General features: G+C 41.0%; 1 protein-coding gene across 1 annotated transcript in view; it reads right to left on the bottom strand.

The window, feature by feature from the left end:
- The window catches only part of bbs9 (Bardet-Biedl syndrome 9), a 264,843-nt gene that overhangs the window by 181,116 nt on the left and 63,519 nt on the right, over positions 1-20,208 (bottom strand).

Below are 20,208 nucleotides of genomic sequence, written 5' to 3'. Positions count from 1 at the left end.
AAGTAATACTTTGCTTAGGTAATCACATCCCCATGATTGGAAACTCTCCAGCTTCACACTAACAAACTTTTGGCAATGAGACGAGGAATTTGTTCCAAATTTCTCTGCAATTATCATTGGTTGTGCTCTAAACAGTACGACAGAAGCTACAGTTTATGAGTCAGGATCAGAACTTGTTCTTCTCAAAGGGTTTTTAATCTCTGTCAGGAAAACTTTTGCAAAATTGGCCCAAGGAAGATCAGAGGATTTTACCCATGAAAATTAACCACGTTCAAAGTCATACATGATGCAAATAAACTCCATTAGTAGGGCTCTGATTCCATAACACTGGCATTATCAGCCTATTTAAGTATTCTGCTTCAAAAGGTTACTATGTTGTACATCGATTAGGATTTTTTGCTGTTGTGATAATGAATTTGGCGTTCATTATAATGACCCGGCAGCCAAATGGAATAAAATGCCAGTTAACATTGAGAATAGTTCTACAGAATTGTATGTTATCAAGTATGAGACCTAAACTCACATTTCCATAACACCTTTAAGACATTAAAGCATCCTAAGGTGTTATCAAATATGAACAAATAGGAGCAGGAAAGACCACTCAGCCCCTCGAGTCTGCTTCGCCATTTCATATGATAGCTGATCTGACAGCAAGCTCAACTCTGCATACCTGTCTATGTCTGGAAACATAGGACATATAACAGTACAGCATAGGAACAGGCCCTTTGACCCACAATATTGTGCCGAACTAATTAAACTGGTAATTAAATGCCTAACTACACAAATCCCTTCTGCCTAACACAATGTCCATATGCCTCCGTTCTCTGTACATTCATGTGTCTAAGAGCCTCTTAAACACCTCTATCGTATCTGCTTCCATCATCACCCCTGGCAACACATTCCAGGAACCCATCACTCTGTGTTAAAAACTTGCCCCGCACATCCCCTTTGAACTTTCCCCCTCCCACCGTAAAAGAATACCCTCTAGTATTATACAATACTATTTATGATATTATTTTTAATCCTGTCAAAATAGGCAATTTCACATTTTCCTATATTTTACCAGATGTTTGCCAACTCACTTAACCTCTCTACAGGAGCATTAGCAAAGCAATTTGACACCAAGCTACATGGGACAGTGATCTACTAGGACAGTGATCAAAAGTTTGGTCTAAGAGATAGGTTTTGAGGAAAGAGAAGCAGAGAGAGGAACAGGTTTACATGGAAAATTCTAGAACAGATAGACCTTCAAGCTCCTTTTCAAACCACTAAAGCACTTTACAGCTAATGAAGTTCTATTGAAGTGTAGTTACTGTTGAAATGTGGGACAGGCAGCAAATTCCCATAAACAGCAACATGAAAATGACCAATCTTTTAGAAATACTGGCCCAGTGACTGGGAGACAACTTCCCAGCTCTTCTTCAAAATATTTCAATGAGATCTTTTTCATCCACTTGTGAGGACAGTTGGGCCTCAGTTTAATGTCTTATAGGAAAGGTGGTAAAAAAAATACCTTCCAGTTGATGGTCTATTACCTACCTCACTTGACATAAATATACACTTTACATTATAAACTTTCCTGAGTTTACCACTCCCCCTTATCCTTAGAGAACTAATCCTTCCACATAAATCAATTCATGGTCATGTCCTCCACCCAACCAGCTGCTATTACCTCTCTGCGTGCAAGTGATCGATGACAAGACCCTTTCTGATCACTTCCTCCATCAGCAACAACCTCCACCACCCACTCCATCCAATTCTTTTTACACCCATCGCCCCAAAATGCTGCAAATTCACAGACTCCTGGACAGCAAACTCATCACCAAGCTCTGAGACCTGGGACTCAACACCTCCCTCTGCAAATGGATCCTTGACTTCTTGACCAACAGAACGCAATCAGCAAGGATAGGCAGCAACATCTCCGGCATGGTTATTCTCAACACAGGTGCCCCACAAGGCTGTGTCCTCTGCCCCCTACTCTACTCCCTATACACACATGATTGCATGGGCAGATTCTTCTCTAACTCCATCTACAAGTTTGCAACTGATACCACCGTAGTGGGCCATATCTCAAATAATGATGAGTCTGAGTACAGGAAGGAGATAGAGAGCTTAGTGACATGGCATCATGACAACAACCTTTCCCTCAATGTCAGCAAAACAAAGGAGCTGGTCATTGACTTCAGGAAGGAGGGCATTGCACATGCTCCTGTCTACATCAATGATGCTGAGGTCGAGAGGGTTGAGAGCTTCAAGTTCCTAGGAGTGAACATCACCAATAGCTTATCCTAGTCCAACCACATAGATGCCACAGCCAAGAAAGCTCACCAGTGCTTCTTCCTCAGGAGGCTGAAGAAATTTGGCATGTCTCCCTTGACACTCACCAACTTTTATCAATGCACCATAGATAAAAGGTGCCCTGTCTATACTTCTCACTGCCTCAGTAGTCATCATAGTCAAAGACCCCACCCACCCGGGTCATTTTCTCTTCTCCCCTCTCCCATTAGGCAGAAGATACAAAAGGCTGAAAGCATGTACCACCAGGCTCAAGGACAGCTTCTATCCCACTTATACAATTGACAGTTCCCTAGTATGATAAAATGGTCCCTTGACTTCACAATCTACCTTGTTATGACCTTGCACCTTATTGTCTACCTGCACTGCACTTTCTCTGTAGCTGTGACACTTTACTCCGCATTCTATATTGTTTTATCTTGCATTACTTCAATGCACTGTGTAATGAATTGATCTGTATGAACAGTATGCAAAACAAGCTTTTCACTGTACCTTGGTACGAATGACAATAATAAACCAATTCCAATTTAAATTAGGGGTGGCGATGGTGCAGGGGTATAATCACTGGATTAATAATCTAGATAGCCAGGTTCCAGGGATCTGGGTTTGAATCCCACCACTGCAGAAGGTGATAAATTTGAATCTGAATTCCGGAATTAAAAAGTCTAATGATGACAATAAAAACCATTGTCGATTGTTGTAAAGAGCCATCTGGTTCACTAATATCTTGTAGGGAATGAAATACACCATCCTTCCCTGGTCTGGTGTACATGTGACTCCAGACCCACTGCAATGTGGTTGACTCTCAACTGCCCTGTAAAACAGCCCAGCAATCCATTCAATTGCAATAAACCACTTGAAAGCCACAAGAAAATAAAACCGATGGATCACCCAGAATCAACCTAGGAACTGGGAAAAGCAATGGTAAAAACTGCCCTGGGAGTTCTCAAAATTGACTCTAGATCCTATGAAATCTCATGGCATCAGGTTAAACCTGGAAAAGGAAAGCTTCTGCTGGTTCCCACTTACCATTCCCCCTCAGCTGATGAATCAACGAACACCGCTTAGAGGAAGCATGGAGAATGGCAAAGGCGCAGGATAGTGCCCTAGACCCAACCATCTGCAGCTGTTTCATCAATGACCTTCTTTCAATAATGTCAGAAGTAGGGATGTTCACTGATGAATGCACAATGTTCAGCGCTGTTTGCCACACATCGGGTAATGAAGAAGTCCACAACCAAATGCAGCAAGACCTGGACAATATCCAGGCTTGGACTGATAGGTGGCAAGTAACATTTGTGCCAGACAAACTGGTAAATTAGTTTACTATTGTCACATGTACCAAGGCACAGTGAAAAACTTGTCTTGCAAACTGTCCATACAGATTATTTCATTGCAACAGTGCATTGAGGTAGTACAAAGGAAAACAATAACAGAATGCAGAATAAAGTGTTACAGTTACAGGGCAAGTGCAGTACAGGTAGACAATAAAGTGTAAGGCCATAACAAGATAGATTGTGAGGTTAAGAGTCCTAGAGGACCATTCAATAGTCTTACAACAGTGGGACAGAAGCTGTCCTTGAGCCTGCTGGTACATGCTTTCAGGCTTTTGTATCTTCTGCCCGGTTGGATGGGGGAGAAGAGAGAATGTCTAGGGTGGGAAGGGTCTTTGATTATGTTGGATGCTTTACTGAGGCAGCGAGAAGTGTAGACAGAGTCCACGGAGGGCAGGCTGGTTTCCATGATGTGCTGAGCTGCGTCCACAGCTCTCTGCAATTTCTTGCAGTCACAGCAGAACAGTTACTACACTGAGCCATGATGCAACCAGATAGGACTCTTTCTATGGTGCATCGATAAAAAATTGGTGAGGGTCAAAGGAACATGCCAAATTTATTTAGCCTCCAAAGAAAGTAAAGGTGCTGGTGAGCTTTCTTGGCCATGATGTCTATGTGGTTGGACCAGAATAGGCTTTTGGTGATGTTCACTCCTAGGAACTTGAAGCTCTCAACCCTCTCAACCTCAGCAGCATGTGCACTGCCCCCTTCCTGAAGTCAATGACCAGCTCTTTTGTTTTGCTGACATTGAGGGAAAGGTTACTGTCATGACACCATGTCACTAGGCTGTCCATCTCCTTCCTATACTGCCCACTGCGGTGGTATAATCTGCAAACGTAGATGGAGTTAGAGCAGAATCTGGCCCTACAGTCATGAGTGTATAGGGATTAGAGTAGGGGACTGAGGACACAGCCTTGTGGGGCACCAGTGTTGACAATAATCATGCCAGAGGTGTTGCTGCCTATCCTTACTGATTGCAGTCTGTTGGTCAGTAAGTCAAGGATCGAGTTGCAGAGGGAGGTGTTGAGTCCCAGGTCTCCGAGTTGCTGATGAGTTTGCTTGGAATTATAGTGTTGAAGGTGGAGCTGTGGTTAATAAACAATAGCCTAACATAGGTGGCTTTACTATCTAGATGCTCCAGAGATGAGTGTAGGGCCAGAGAGATGGCATCCGCCATAGACATGTTCCAAAGGTAGGCAAATTGCAGTCAGTCGAGGTTTTCTGGGAGGCTGGAGTTAATGCATGCCATGACCAGCCTCTCAAAGCACTTCATGATGGTGGATGTCAGAGCCACCAGGCGATACTCATTAAGGCATGTTACCTTGTTTTTCTTAGGTACTGGGATGATCTTCTTAAAGCAGGTGTGAACCTCAGATTGAAGCAGGGAGAGGTTAAACACATCTGCAAATACCCCCGCCAGCTGATCTACACAGGATCTAAGGACACAGTCATGGACACCATCCGGACCATTTGTTTTCCATGGGTTCACTCTCCTGACTGATCTTACATCTGCAGTGGTGACCGTGGGTTCAGGTGCATTGAAGGCTGTTGGGGTGGGTGGTGACATTCCAATTCCCTTCCGTTCAAAACATGCACAGAATGTGTTAAGTTCATCAGGAAGGGATGTGCTGTTGTCAGCGATGCTGCCCGACTTCGTTTTGTAGCCCATAACAACATGCAAGTCCTGCCACAACTGACAGCTGGTCTGGGACTCAATTTTGAACTGGTATTGTCTCTTGGCATCCCTGATAGCTTTATGGAGGTTGTATCTCGATTTTTTGTACAGGTCAGGGTCATCTGATTTGAACACCACGGTCCTAGACTTCAGTATGGAGTGGATCTCCCAGTTCATCCATGATTTCCAGTTTGGGAACATCCAGATTGTCCTCTTCAGTACACAGTCCTCAACGCACTTGCTGATAAAGTCCACGACTGTGGGTGGCAAACTGATCTAGGCTGGCTGCTGAGTCTTTGAATATGAACCAGTCTACTGACTCAAAGTAGTCAAGTAGAAGCTCATCTATTTTGTCAGACCAGCACTGTATGACTTTCTGTACTGGATCCTCATGTTCCAGCTTCTGTTTGTATGCAGGGAGAAGGAGCACAGACTGGTGGTCTGATATACCAAAGTGTGGGCAGGGGTGGCTCGGTAGACATCTCTAATGGTTGTGTCACAATGGTTGTGTCACAATGGTCAAGGGGGCTTGGGCCCCTGGTGAGACAGGAGAAATGCTGGTAGTATTTTGGTAACATACTCTTGAAGTTGACCTGGTTGAAGTCACCGGCTACGATGAAGAGGGCCTCAGGGTATCCCGTTTCAAGGCTGCTGATCACAGAGTATAGTTCTTTGAGTGCAGGCTTCGTGTCCGCCTGGGTTGGGATGTAGACTGCCATTAGGATAGATGAAGTGAACTCCCGTGGCAGTATGGGCGGCATTTCACCGTTAGATATTCCAAGTTGGACGAGACAAGTGCCAGGCAATGACGATATCCAACAAGAGTAAATCCAGCTATCACCCCCTGACTTTAAGTGGCATTACCATTACAGAGTCCTCCACTATCAGTATCTTGGGGGTTACCATTGATCAGAAACTGAACTGAAGCAGCCATTTACACAACGTGTCTACAAGAGCAGATCAGAGGCTCAGAACCCTGTAGCAAGTAACTCACCTCCTAACCCACGCAAAGCTTGTCCACCATCTACAAAGCTCAAGTCAGGAGTGTGATGAAATACTCTTCACTTGCCTGAATGAGTATAGCTTCAACAACACTCAAGAAGCTCAACACCTTACAGGACATAGCAGTCCACTTGATAGGCACTCCATCTGCAACCGTTCACTCACTCCAGCACCAGCTCACAGTAGCAGTAATTTGTACCATCTACGGGATACAGTGCAGCAACTCACAAAGACTCCATAGATAGCACCTTCCAAACCTACAACCTCTACCAGCCAGAAGGACAAGGGCAACAAAAGCATGGGAACATCACCACCTGAAAGTTGCTCTCCAGGCCACACACCATCCTGACTTGGAAATATATTACCATTCCTTCACCATCGGTGGATCAAAATCCTGGAACTCCCTCCCTAGCAGCATTGTGGGTATACCCACACCTCAAGGAGTGCAGCAGCTCAAGAAGACAGCTCACTACCACCTTCAAGAACAACTATATATGTGCAATTAACAGCTGGCTCAACCTGTGAAGCCTACACCCCTTGAATGAATATAAAAATATGAAATCAATACCCAGTCCCTTTTCCCCTTCCAACTCTCTGCCATATTACTACTCAGAATCATAATCAGCTTTATTATTATTGACTTATATGACATGAAATTTGTTGTTTTGCAGCAGCAGTACAGTGCAAAGACATGAAATTACTATAAATTCAAAAATAAATAAATAGTGCAAAAAAAAGGAATAACAAGATAGTGTTCATGGACCGTCCGGAAACATGACGGTGGAGGGAAAGAAGCTGTTCCTGAATCATTGAGTGAGAGTCTTCAGGCTCCTGTACCTCCTCCCTGATGGTAGTAATGAGAAGAGGGCATGTCCTGGATGGTGAAGGTCCTTTGTGACGGATGCCACTTTCTTGAGGCATCATCTCTTGAAGATGTCGATGGTGGGGAGGGTTGTGCCTGTGATGGAGCTGGCTGAGTCTATAATCCTCTGCAGCCTCTTGTGATCTTGTTGCATTGGAGCTTCCATACCAGACTGTGATGCAACCAGAGATAAGGCTCTCCACCATACATCTACAGGAATTTGTAAGAGTCTTTGGTGACTATGGAATGTCCTCAAACTCCTAATGAAGTGGAGCCACTGGTGTGCCTTCTTCATGATTGCATCAATGTTTTGGGCCGAGGGTAGATCCTCTGAGATGTTGATGCCCAGGAACTTGAAGCTACTCACCCTTTACTCCATTTACTCCTGTAAATGATAGGCTCAACTACTTCATTCCCTCTACCTTCGAGGCCTTTATCATTCTCTGTTTGTATGGGCTTCCATAGTCACTCCTTCATTCAAAGATCACAAGCCTAACTATATCTGGTATACAATTCAGTTGGATTCAATCATATCAATCTGAACTCTTCTATTCAAAAACCAGCATCTCTACTAGGCTCACACTAGAGAGGGAAGATAACCACCCAGTGTCATTTGTTACTTCCAATAGTTGAAAGAGTTGTTGTATCCTCTTGTTCAGTTACCACCACCCCTCAAGTTAGGTAGTCCCCAGCCAATTCCCAACCAGACTGGGTGAGTGGGAATTAGGGATACCACGCCAACATGCATACAGCAGGTGGGATCAAGAAACATAAGATGAAAATATGCCGGTTCAGAGGCTGGAATGTCAGCATCATGCACCTTGGCATGAATGATGATTTGCCATCAATACACAATGTATGTAAGACAACACCAATCAATTGCAAGCTAAACAAGTTCAGCATAACCATTGCTGATCTTCTAAAGTCTACATTAGTCGATAGCTGATCTGTAGGTAAGGCTAATCACACTTTCTACGGGCATTGAAAAAGTGCAGATGACAATCATGAACACAATATAGATTTGCTGTCAACAACAGATTGGTGTCAATTAGGGGTGCACAATGGTCAATGTGATCTGAACGTGAAAGAAAGGCATCATTTGTCCAGTTTTCTTCATGCCCGTATCATCACAGTACAGTCTGCAATACTGATCATTCTCTCATTAGTAGAAGAGAGAAGATTCTGTCACAAAAACTACAATATAACGGCCCGACACACATACAAGAAATAATAACAAATGCGGAGTTTTTAAGATATTCTGTCAGTCTCTTCCAGGGTGAGGGCTAAAAGATAACACTGAAGCAGCATGGAAAACCTTATGGTGTTGGAGCAACCATACTTGATAAAGGGAAAAAAACACAGGAATAAAGATTGTAGAGTCATAAACAAAATATTGATTTTCACAGGAACTTGTGTGCCACTGAAAGTTATGATGCTGCTGCAACAATCAATCGGTAAAGCAATGAAAATCAAAACTGCCGATACTTGAAATTTGAAACAAAAACAGAAAATGCTGGAAAAACTCAGCAAGTCAGACAGTATCTGTGGAGAGAGAAAAATTAACATTTCAGATCAAAAACTCTTTATCAGAATTGAATCACAAGAGAAAATAGTGTTGGAATTGAATATAGGAGTTCAAATGATTTGATTAAATGAATTAAAATATCTTATGGCAATTATATAGGGCCTTCATGAGACTACACTGGCACTATTATATACAGTTTTGGTCTCCTTACCTAACCAAGGATGTATTTGAAATAGAAAGAAGGTAATGTTAATTCAGTTGACTCTTTCCTTGGATCATATTTTGCCACGTGAGGAGAGATTGACTAGACTAGGTCTGTATAATTAAAAGAATGAGAGATGATCTCTACAAGATTCTTATGAAGTTCAACACAGGGATGCAGGGACAATGCTTCCCCTGGCTGAGGAATCTATAACCAGGGATGACAGTCTCAGAATAAGGGACAAGCCATTCAAAGTTGAGACGAGGAGAAATTTCTTCACTCAGAGGGTTCTCTATCCCAGAGGGCAGTGGAGGCTCAGTAATCACGTTCATTCAAAACTGAGAGGTGATAGATTTCATTTAAGTGAATTAAGGAATTTGGGGATAGGGCAACAAAGTAGAGCTGAGTTGGAAGATCAGCTGTGATCTTGACAAATGGTGGAGAAGGGCCGGGTGGTTCCTAATTCTTAAATTATGTTCTAAACCCAATTGGGGGAAAATTAATTTTGCAATAATAGTAAAATGATTTAAAGTACAAGAACAAACAAATTATATACATTATACTTAGGTTTAATATTTAATGAAAGCAGCTGTAGTGAGATGTGATGTGGCCGTTACTAGGTTATAGGCCATTAGAAAGCAAAGGCAACATTAACGAAAACAATACATAAAGGCATCATTTTGAAATAGTGTGTAAAATACTGTGTATATGGCACTGGCATCAATAGGGATTTATTTCTGGCAGGAAGATGGAGTAGTCCACAGTGATTTATCAAAACCTGGATATTAATTTCTAAAACAATGCATTAGGAAGTTTTGGTCCTCCTATTAAAAGACGTAAGTACTTGAAAATAACAAATGCTGCAGAGTTAGACTAGGAAGTATGAAGCACATGACTTAACAGTGGAGTTGTGCAACTTTGAGGTTTTGGAGAGATCAGAACTCATTCTACATGCAGTAGATAACTTCCAGGAAGATACTGTAGTGAGAATGGAAGATCTTGTTCATTATAAGCCACTTCATGAAATATTCCCAGAGTAATTGTTTAATTTCCAATGTTCAACTAAGAGGAAATTTAGTAATTTGCACAGGCAATTAACAATGTATTTTTCATTCTGTATGTACTTAATCGTCTAAATATTACATACTAATCAAAAATTGTTGTTTACTTGATAGTTGAATTTTCATCGCCCTCTGGTTACAGCTGACATTTTTGTTGTTTCTGATTTAATTAGTTGAATAGTTTTTAAATATTATTTCTTGCCAGGTCTATGATTTTCCATTTAACTTCTAAATAAACAAATGTAAATCACTATCATTCCATGTGGATGACAAGAATATTTCAATTTATATGTCAAGTAGAACTTTGAAAAATTGAAACAGAGCATCTTAATGCAGGTGTTACGGACTCAGTGAAAGTCCCTTTAAGATAGTGTGTGTGTGTGTATGTGTGTGTGGGGCGTGCTTACGTCAATAGAAGATAAAGGACGTAATGACGTTGTTGAAGAAGTCAGAAGAAGAAGGAGAGAGAGAGAAGGGAGAGAGACACCAGCCTGCTTGTTTTCTCTATCGATGGATGAGAAACAATAACTGTGTTTGCCACTGAAATCCATGTATGGAAAAGTTGGAAGTAATCCGGTGGAGTTCACTTTGTTGCTGACCTGTAGAAGGAAACAGGTATTTGTGTGTGGACGACCACGGTTCGGATGCTTTTTGGGGTGAGGAAGTCACTACTGAGTAAACACTGGAGTGTCGTTTGGGGTCCATCGTGGAACATTTGGATTTCGTATGTACTCTCTCTATGTTTTTCTACATCTACATCTTATCTTCAGACAACGGTGGTTGTTGAAGAAGCCCTTGCTCATGTTTCACCTTATGGCTTGCGGAACTGAACTTTAAGAACCATTCAGGAACTGGGAGTTTTGGACTTTGTCACACACACACACGAAGAGTTTAGTTTTGGGGTTAACGTTCGAGGTTTAACATTCTTGAATTCTAACATACTAACATTTTTACTTTTATTTTACGTATTATCATAAGTAGTGATTAATAAAATAGTTTTTAACACTGAATCATGCTCAGTGTGTTTCTTTTGTTGCTGGTTTGTGACAAAATTGGGGGCTCGTCCGGGATAGTTCCCAAGGTTAACGAGTGTCGTCTGGGATCGTTCCCCAGATTGACGAGATTTATTCGGGATTCAATCCAAAGATTTTTGAGGGAGGTCTGATAAATTCTTTTTAATTGGCTTGTGTGTGTGGAAACCAGCAGCAATGGATATTAAGGCATTTTTGGAGTCACCAACCCAAAAGGGATTGGAGGTGGCGAAAAAGGATGATTTGATAAAGATTCCTACAAGGCTAAACCTTACAGAAGTAAAGCAGTCTATGAGAAAGGCAGATATTCAGAGACTGATAGCTGGCCATTATGTGGAAAAGAAGGTGTTTGAGAAGGAAGTGTTAAAACAGTTTCCTGGCAGTGAAATAGCAATTTCTGAGGCACAGGTGCAGCTGGCGAAGATAGAGGCTGAACGAGAGCAAAATAAATTAGAAGCTGAACGAGAACAAAAGAGATTAGAGGCCGAACAAGAGGAAAAGAGATTAGAGGCTGAACGAGAACAGACCCAGTTAAAGATAGAGGCCGAACGAGAGAAATTAGAGGCCGAACAAAAGATAATTCAGATGAAGATAGAGGCTGATCTAGCAATGAAGCAGATGGAATTGAAGAGGATGGAGCTGGATAGTGAGGAAAAGGAGAAACAGAGGCAGCATGAGTTACAAATGAAGCGTAGGAGTCTGGAATCTGATTCTGAAGATGGTTTTTCAGCCAGCAGGGAGGTTCGATTAGTCCCTCCGTTTGAAGAAGATCAGGTTGATCAGTATTTCCAACATTTTGAAAAGGTTGCTGTGAGTTCAAACTGGCCAAGGAAAGGATGGGCTCTTATGGTACAGAGTGTGATTAAAGGTAAAGCTCAAAAAACTTATTCTGCTTTGTCTGCTGAGGATGCAGCTGATTATACCAAGGTAAAACAAGCTATTTTGAAGGCCTATAAATTGGTACCTGAAGCTTATAGACAAAAATTTAGAGACTTGAGGAAATCTGCAGATCAGACTTATATGGAATTTGCCAATGGAGAATATGTTTTGAACGATGGTGCCTGGCTAAAAATGTAGATGGGGATTTTGATAAATTGAAAGAATTGATACTAGTGGAAGACTTTAAAAGATGTGTTCCAGCTGAATTAACAACATATTTAAATGAAAAGGCAGTGGAAACTTTACAAGAAACTGCTAGGTTGGCAGATGATTATGCTTTAACCCATAAATCAAATGGGGACAACCTAAAACCTTTCAAAAGAGTTACAAAGACAATCCAGGTAAACCGGAGATTAAATTGGGAGGTAATCAAGAAGGAAAAGATGAAAAGAAGCCAGGGCTGGAGAAACCTGTTGAGCGTACTTGTTATTACTGTAAGAAACCTGGCCATGTGATAGCTAATTGTGCCCTTTTGAAGAAAAGGAAGGAAGCTGTGCCCAATGCTTGCTTTCAGGCAATTAAAAATCAAAAAGGTTTAGGAGATGCTGTTAAAGATCAGTCCTTGCAAGAGGGAAAAGCGGAAAAGTTGGAGGAGGTGAGAAAAGAATTCCGTTCGTATGTATCAGAGGGTTTTGTTTCACTGAATGATGAGTCACCCCAGGTGCCAGTGAAAATTCTTAGAGATACTGGGGCTAGTCAATCTCTCTTGCTGGACAGTGTTTTAAATTTTGGAGAAGAAAGTGACACTGGTGAGGTAAATCTAATACGAGGCGTTACAGGTGAGACCATGTCTGTCCCTTTTCACAGGGTGATTTTAAAGTCAAAGTTCGTAGAAGGACCAGTCGAGATAGGGATAAGACCTAGTTTGCCAGTGGAAGGAGTTTCTTTGTTATTGGGAAATGACCTTGCAGATGGAGAAATTGTTCCTGTGGTACAGTTAACAACCAAACCAAGGATTGATGAGTCTGAGAATGATCCAGATGTTTACCCATCATGTGCAGTGACTCGAGCTAGAGCTAGAGAATTAGCCAAGACAGACAGTCCGGTGCAGTCTGATGTGGTTCCTTGTGACAGTCCTAAACAGGAAGAAAATTATGATGCCTTGTCTGAGACTTTTCTGTCTTCACTGGAGGATCAACATCCTTATAGTGAGCCTGAATTTAAAGATTTGTCTGTCGAGGAAGGATTTTATGGTGGAACAGACAAAGGACCCTGAGTTGACAGAATTGAAAGAAAAAGCACTCTCATGTGAGGAGATTGAGAAAGTGCCAATTGGATACTATGTCAAAAATGGAGTGTTAATGAGGAAATGGAGACCTCCTCATGTTCCTGTTACTGAGGAATGGGAAGTTATTCATCAGGTTGTTGTTCCAAAAGTTTATAGGGATGAGATTTTAAACCTGGCCCACAGTATGCCTTTGGGTGGTCATTTTGGTGTGAATAAAACTGTAGGGAAGATCTTGAAACAATTCTATTGGCCTGGTTTGAGAAAAGATGTGGTGATGTTTTGTCGAACCTGCCACACATGTCAGATGGTAGGTAAACCAAATCAAAAACCCCCTGTGGCTCCTTTGAAGCCAATTCCTGCTTTTGGTGAGCCCTTTTCGAAGGTGATTGTGGACTGTGTTGGCCCATTACCAAAGTCTAAGACTGGAAATCAGTATTTGTTAACCATCATGTGTGCCACTTCTAGATTTCCAGAGGCAATACCCCTTAGAAATACTAAGGCCAAGACGGTGTCAAAGGCTCTTGTAAAATTTTTTACCTTGTTTGGTTTGCCAAAAGAAATCCAATCTGATCAAGGTAGTAATTTTATGTCAAAGATTTTTCAACAAATAGTCTATGAGCTGGGAGCAAAGCAGATTGTATCATCTGCATATCACCCAGAATCTCAAGGAGCTCTGGAGAGATTTCATTCTACTCTCAAAAATATGCTGAAGACTTATTGCTTTGAAAACACCAAGGATTGGGACGAAGGTATCCATTTACTTTTGTTTGCCGTTAGAGAATCAATCCAGGAGTCAATAGGATTTAGTCCGTTTGAGCTTGTATTTGGACATAGGGTGAGAGGACCTTTGGAGTTGTTAAGAGAGCAATGGGTTAATGAGGAAGTTCACTTGAGTCTGCTGGACTATGTCCAAAAATTTAAAACCCGGTTGGAGAAAGTCTGCCAGCTAGCGAGAGAGAATTTGAAAACCAGCCAGATAAGAATGAAGACATATTTTGATAAACGTGCTCGGCCTAGGACATTCGCAGTGGGGCAAAAGGTGTTGGTATTTTTCCCTAGCCAAAATAATCCCTTGCAATCTCGTTTTTCTGGACCCTATGTTATTGAATCTCGAGTGACTGATCTAACATATATAATCAAAACACCAGATAGACGCAAGAAAACACAACTCTGTCATGTAAACATGCTAAAACCTTATTATGAGAGGGATTCAGTTGTGGCCTTGGTGGATGATGTAAAGGTTGTTTCTAGAATGTCTGATGTTGATGTTGAGGAAGGCAAATTTAGACCAAATATTGTTCCATCAAAACTAAAAAACCAAAATATCCTGGAGAACCTTGAAACGAAGTTGGACCATTTACAAGTTTCACAAAAACAACAGATGAGAGAATTAATTTTAAAATTTAAAAATCTGTTCCCAGATGTTCCAAACAGAACATCGATAATTACCCATGATGTTGATGTTGGGGGTGCAAAACCAATCAAACAACACCCATATCGAATGAATGTGGAAAAAAGTAAACTTGTTGATCAGGAACTAAAGTACATGTTGGAAAATGATATTATTAGACATTCTACTTCAAACTGGAGTTCACCCTGTGTTATTGTACCTAAACCTGATGGAACTGTTAGATTTTGCACAGATTACAGGAAAGTGAATGCTCTAACAAAGTCAGATGCTTACCCTATTCCTAGGGTGGATGATTGAATAGATAGAGTGGGAAAGGCAAAATTTCTTACAAAGATTGACCTATTAAAAGGGTACTGGTGTGTTCCATTAACAGATAGAGGAAGGGAGATTTCAGCCTTTGTCCCTTCTGGATTGTATGAATACAATGTTTTGCCATTTGGAATGAAAAATGCTCCGGCAACATTTCAAAGAATGATTAATTCAGTGATTCATGGGTTAAAACATACAGATGCCTACATTGACGACTTAGTGACTGGGAATGATACTTGGGAAGATCACATCTCTGCGTTAGAAAGGTTGTTTGAAAGACTTTCCAAGGCTAACCTTACAGTTAACTTGGCTAAAAGTGAATTTGGCCATGCCACTGTGACGTATCTTGGTTATGTTGTAGGTCAAGGCAAGCAAGCTCCTGTTCAGGCAAAAGTTCAAGCAGTATCTGAGTTCCCTATTCCCACAGGTACGAGGACTGTTAGAAGATTTTTGGGAATGGTTGGATATTACCAAAAATTTTGTAAAAATTTTGCTGATATTGCTTTTCCCCTAACTAATCTTCTGAAGAAGGGAGTAAAGTTTGTTTGGACAGATTCTTGTCAAGAAGCATTTGAGAAGCTGAAAGCCATTTTATGCTACCATCCTGTGCTCAGAACACCTGACTTTGAAAAGCCATTTTCATTAGCAGTAGATGTCAGTGATGAAGCTGCAGGAGCTGTGTTGTTGCAGAAGGGTGACCTTGATGATATTGACCATCCTGTAGCTTACTTTTCAAAGAAATTTAATGAGCATCAAAAGAATTATTCCACCATAGAGAAAGAATTACTGTCGCTTGTTTTAGCCTTGCAACATTTCAGTGTATATGTTTGCACTGCTCAGAAACCATTGACTGTGTATACAGATCATAACCCATTGGTGTTTCTGAGCCGAGTCAAAAACAAGAACAGAAGGCTGTTAAACTGGAGTTTAATTTTGCAAGAGTTTGATCTCAGGATAACTCACATTAAAGGCAAAGATAATGTGATTGCTGATTGTCTTTCCCGATGTTAAATGGGAAACATGTATCTGTACTAATCTGATAGTCTGTAGTTGTGTAGCATGATAATTATTAACATTACTAACTGTATGCGCGGTTAAAATTTTCTTGGGAAAATTTTTTTTTTAGGTGGGAGGTGTTACGGACTCAGTGAAAGTCCCTTTAAGATAGAGAGTGTGTGTGTATGTGTGTGTGGGGTGTGCTTACGTCAATAGAAGATAAAGGACGTAATGACGTTGTTGAAGAAGTCAGAAGAAGAAGGAGAGAGAGAGAAGGGAGAGAGACACCAGCCTGCTTGTTTTCTCTATCGATGGATGAGAAACAATAACTGTGTTTGCCACTGAAATCCATGTATGGAAAAGTTGGAAGTAATCCGGTGGAGTTCACTTTGTTGCTGACCTGTAGAAGGAAACAGGTATTTGTGTGTGGACGACCACGGTTCGGATGCTTTTTGGGGTGAGGAAGTCACTACTGAGTAAACACTGGAGTGTCGTTTGGGGTCCATCGTGGAACATTTGGATTTCGTATGTACTCTCTCTATGTTTTTCTACATCTACATCTTATCTACAGACAACGGTGGTTGTTGAAGAAGCCCTTGCTCATGTTTCACCTTATGGCTTGCGGAACTGAACTTTAAGAACCATTCCGGAACTGGGAGTTTTGGACTTTGTCACACACACACACAAAGAGTTTAGTTTTGGGGTTAACGTTCGAGGTTTAACATTCTTGAATTCTAACATACTAACATTTTTACTTTTATTTTACGTATTATCATAAGTAGTGATTAATAAAATAGTTTTTAACACTGAATCATGCTCAGTGTGTTTCTTTTGTTGCTGGTTTGTGACACAGGTAAATTGTACAGTTCATCCTGTGAAGCATGTTTACATTTCCTATCCAAGTATCCATTGAGGGATTTTACATTCTCCAGTTTACTGTGATATCTGACTACATATTGGATGCATGGAACAGTTTTAATTTAACTCGAGGGCCTTGGTGATGCTGGTACATTGGTTTGTAGTTGTTTTGTAGATAAGCAGTATAAATGGCCCTCAATAAGTGCTTGGAAAGCATTTGTTGTGCTTAAAAATACAAAGAGTTTCACTAAAGACCAACTCATGCGAGACGAAGTATATAAAGTGCAAAAACTGAAAAAGGGAAGAACTCAGCAGGTCAAGCAGCATCTGTGAAGGCAAAAGATACAAGTCAACGTTTTGAATTGAGACGCTGCATCAGGACTGAGAGGAAACAGAAGTTTGCCAGTATATAGCAGTACTTAGGGGGGTGGGGTAGAGGCTGGTGGGTGTTAGGTGGAGCCAGATGGGGAGAGGACGATGGCCCAAAGGAACCAGGTGGGGGAGGGGATGGGAGGGATGAATAAAATGAGGAGAGAATTAGGTGGACAGGTGAGTGTGTGTGGGAAGAGAGCACTGGGGGTGTGGGTTATCCAAAATTGAAAAATTCAATATTCATACCATTGGGTTGTAAGCTACCCAAGCTATATACTAGAATTATTTCCTGTTCCCTCTCTGTCCTGATGCACGGCCTTGACCTGAAATGTAGACCTTACATCTTTTGCCTCCACAGATGCTGCTTGACCAGCTGAGTACTTCCAGGTTTTTATTCTAGATCCCAGCTTCTGCAGCTTCTTTTGTCTACATAAAATGCAAATTCATTTTCATAAGTATCTGAGATGGATAGCTCGGACTAACCCACAACTAGTAACTAAAACTAAAGAGGTATAAAGTCAGATGAGAGGTGGGGGATGGTGGAGAGGCCGGGGGCAAGGGCAGTTGGAGAGATGGTAACTGCATCTCAGTTTTATAGTAGAATACCTCACAAGATACCGCTGATGAAATAACAATTTTTATTTGTTTTGGAAATTCAATGTTCAGTTAAGAATTGAAAATGGGATTACTGAATTATGAAAATGTGTAGAGTACTTGCAATTGGAGTATAATGTGGGAAATGGTAAAATTGTCCATCATGAAATGAAAAAACAACACACATTATCTGAGTGGTGAGAGATTGTAGAGCTCTGTTTTGAAGAGGAACCTGGATGTTCAAGGCATGATTCACAAAAGGCTAGCATGCATGTTCAGCAGGTAATGAGGAAAGCTAACAGAATATTATTGGATATTGCTAATGAAAAAGAATACAAACATAGGGAGGTTACTCTTCAGTTTAATCGGGCATTAGTGAGCCCACATCTTGAGTACCATGTGTAGTACTGATCTCCTTATTTAAGGAAGGATATTAATGCACTGGAAACAGTTCAGTGAATATCTGGAATAGGTAAGTTGTCTTGTGAGGAAATGTTGGACAAACTAGATTTGTACATGCAGGAGCCTAGACGAGCAAGAAGGGACGTCACTGAAACATATAAAGATTATGAAAGGACTTGACAGGGTGGATTTGGAGACCAAAAAAATAAATTGCCAGAAGAAATCAGCAGTTCAAGCAGCATCTGTTGAGGCAAAGGGATGGTCAACATTTCAGGTCGAGACACTGCATCAGGACTCGGTGTGTAGAGGGAAGAATGTTGACCAGCCCTTTGCCTCCACAGATGTTGCTCTTTCAGCAGTTTGCTTGCTGCTCCAGATTGCAGCATCTACAGAGTCTTGTGTCTGGATTCGGAAAGGATGTTTCCTCTTTTGCGAGAATCTAGAAGTAATTGTTTAAAAAAATGCAAGACAGATGAAGCAAATTCTTAGTGGATAGTGGAAGCTGAGGTTGAAAGATATTTAAAAAGCAAGAAGGTAAAATGTTACTGTGGGTAAATGGGAGTGATGTGTTGTAAGTACAGTCAGATTAGCCATGACCTTATTGAATGATCGAACAGGATGGAAAGGCAAAGTGGCCAACTGCTACTCCTTATTTGTACGTCCATAAGTGATTTATCTTAACCAATATTATCAATTTTGCTTTTAAGTTGAACCTTTAGATGCAACAACTTCAATCTTAACATAATGGACCAAAAAACTGGAAATAAGTTGCTTTCATTCATGAAGTGGAAGGGCGTAACTACCTGTCAGTCTCTGTGCTGACTCAAACTTCATTCCTGACATTTGCTTATAAGTAACTTTTACAAAAATAATTTATTTTTATGCACAAAGAAAATGAAAAGGAATTCTTGGATTTAATTCTAGACAGAGATCCATTTAGGAGGAAACAGGAGAAAATCCATTTGACCTAAACTGAGCACAGGTCAACGTTGAGTTCATTAATAAACGAAAGGCTCGTGTAACCTCTGTTGATTCTGGCATAAGCAATGATGCTTTAACCCCAAATAGCTTCTCATATAAAATACATGCTGATTCTTGCAATTCTTTTGGTTTTTTTTACATCATCTTTCATACTCCAATTTACACTAATTGTATTATGTCATTTAATGCACAATACTAAAATGGACTATAGAAAATACAAGACAGGACAAGATTTTTTTTATTAGTCACATGTACACAGTGAAATGTCTCTTTTTGCGTTACTGAGAATGTGCTGGGGGCAGCCCGCAAGTGTCACCACTCTTCCGGCGCCAATATTGCATGCACGGCTCCTAACCTGTATGTCTTTGGAATGTGGGAAGAAACCGGAGCACCCGGAGGAAACCCATGCAGACACGGGGAGAACATACAAACTCCATACAGAGAGTAATGCGAATTCAACCCGGGTCGCTGGCGCTGTAACAGTGTTACGCTTACCACTACACTACAGTGCTGCCCGTATGTGGCGATCTTTAATCTTTAATCTGATTTCAGTAACTGATACATACAGTTAAACCACATATTTTCACTATTTTACTCCCTCATTCCAGTACACCTAATGCTGATAAGGCCTCCTGTTGCACAAGCTTGATAAGGTTCTAAGACTTTCTGTGAAATAATGTCAGTTGGACATTTTATCATTATTAACCTTATTGCTGATGTGATGTATTTACAGTTTTCATTCTGAGTGTTGTAAGGAATGCCAAGTGTCTTTGGAGCAGCAGAAAGTGTTCATTGTTCCGATCACCATTATGGTTTCCCTGCTGTTACAAGATGTACCTGGCCTCCTGAAAACTAAACACAATTTCAAAGAGATGGGCTTGAAGAATGGTTTTAATGGAGAGGATGGAGAGGGAATTCAGGAGCACCAGATCAGATGGCTGAGTCAGTGATTGGGTGACTGGAAGGAGGGTGCTGAAGCTGCAAGTGTTCAGGGGATAGTTCTTCGGGTTGTACAGTGGGAAAATATTACAGATGTAGGGAGAACTCAAACTGTGAAAGAAATTAAATATGTCTGAAAGTTTGAGATTCATCATCAGTAGAGACTGGGCACCAATGGTGCTCATCCAGGAC

This window comes from Pristis pectinata, chromosome 9 (genome assembly GCF_009764475.1).
Source record: "Pristis pectinata isolate sPriPec2 chromosome 9, sPriPec2.1.pri, whole genome shotgun sequence".
Lineage (NCBI taxonomy): Eukaryota > Metazoa > Chordata > Chondrichthyes > Rhinopristiformes > Pristidae > Pristis > Pristis pectinata.
The sequence above is the reverse complement of the archived record's forward strand: the minus strand, read 5'-3'. Positions and strand labels throughout refer to the sequence as shown.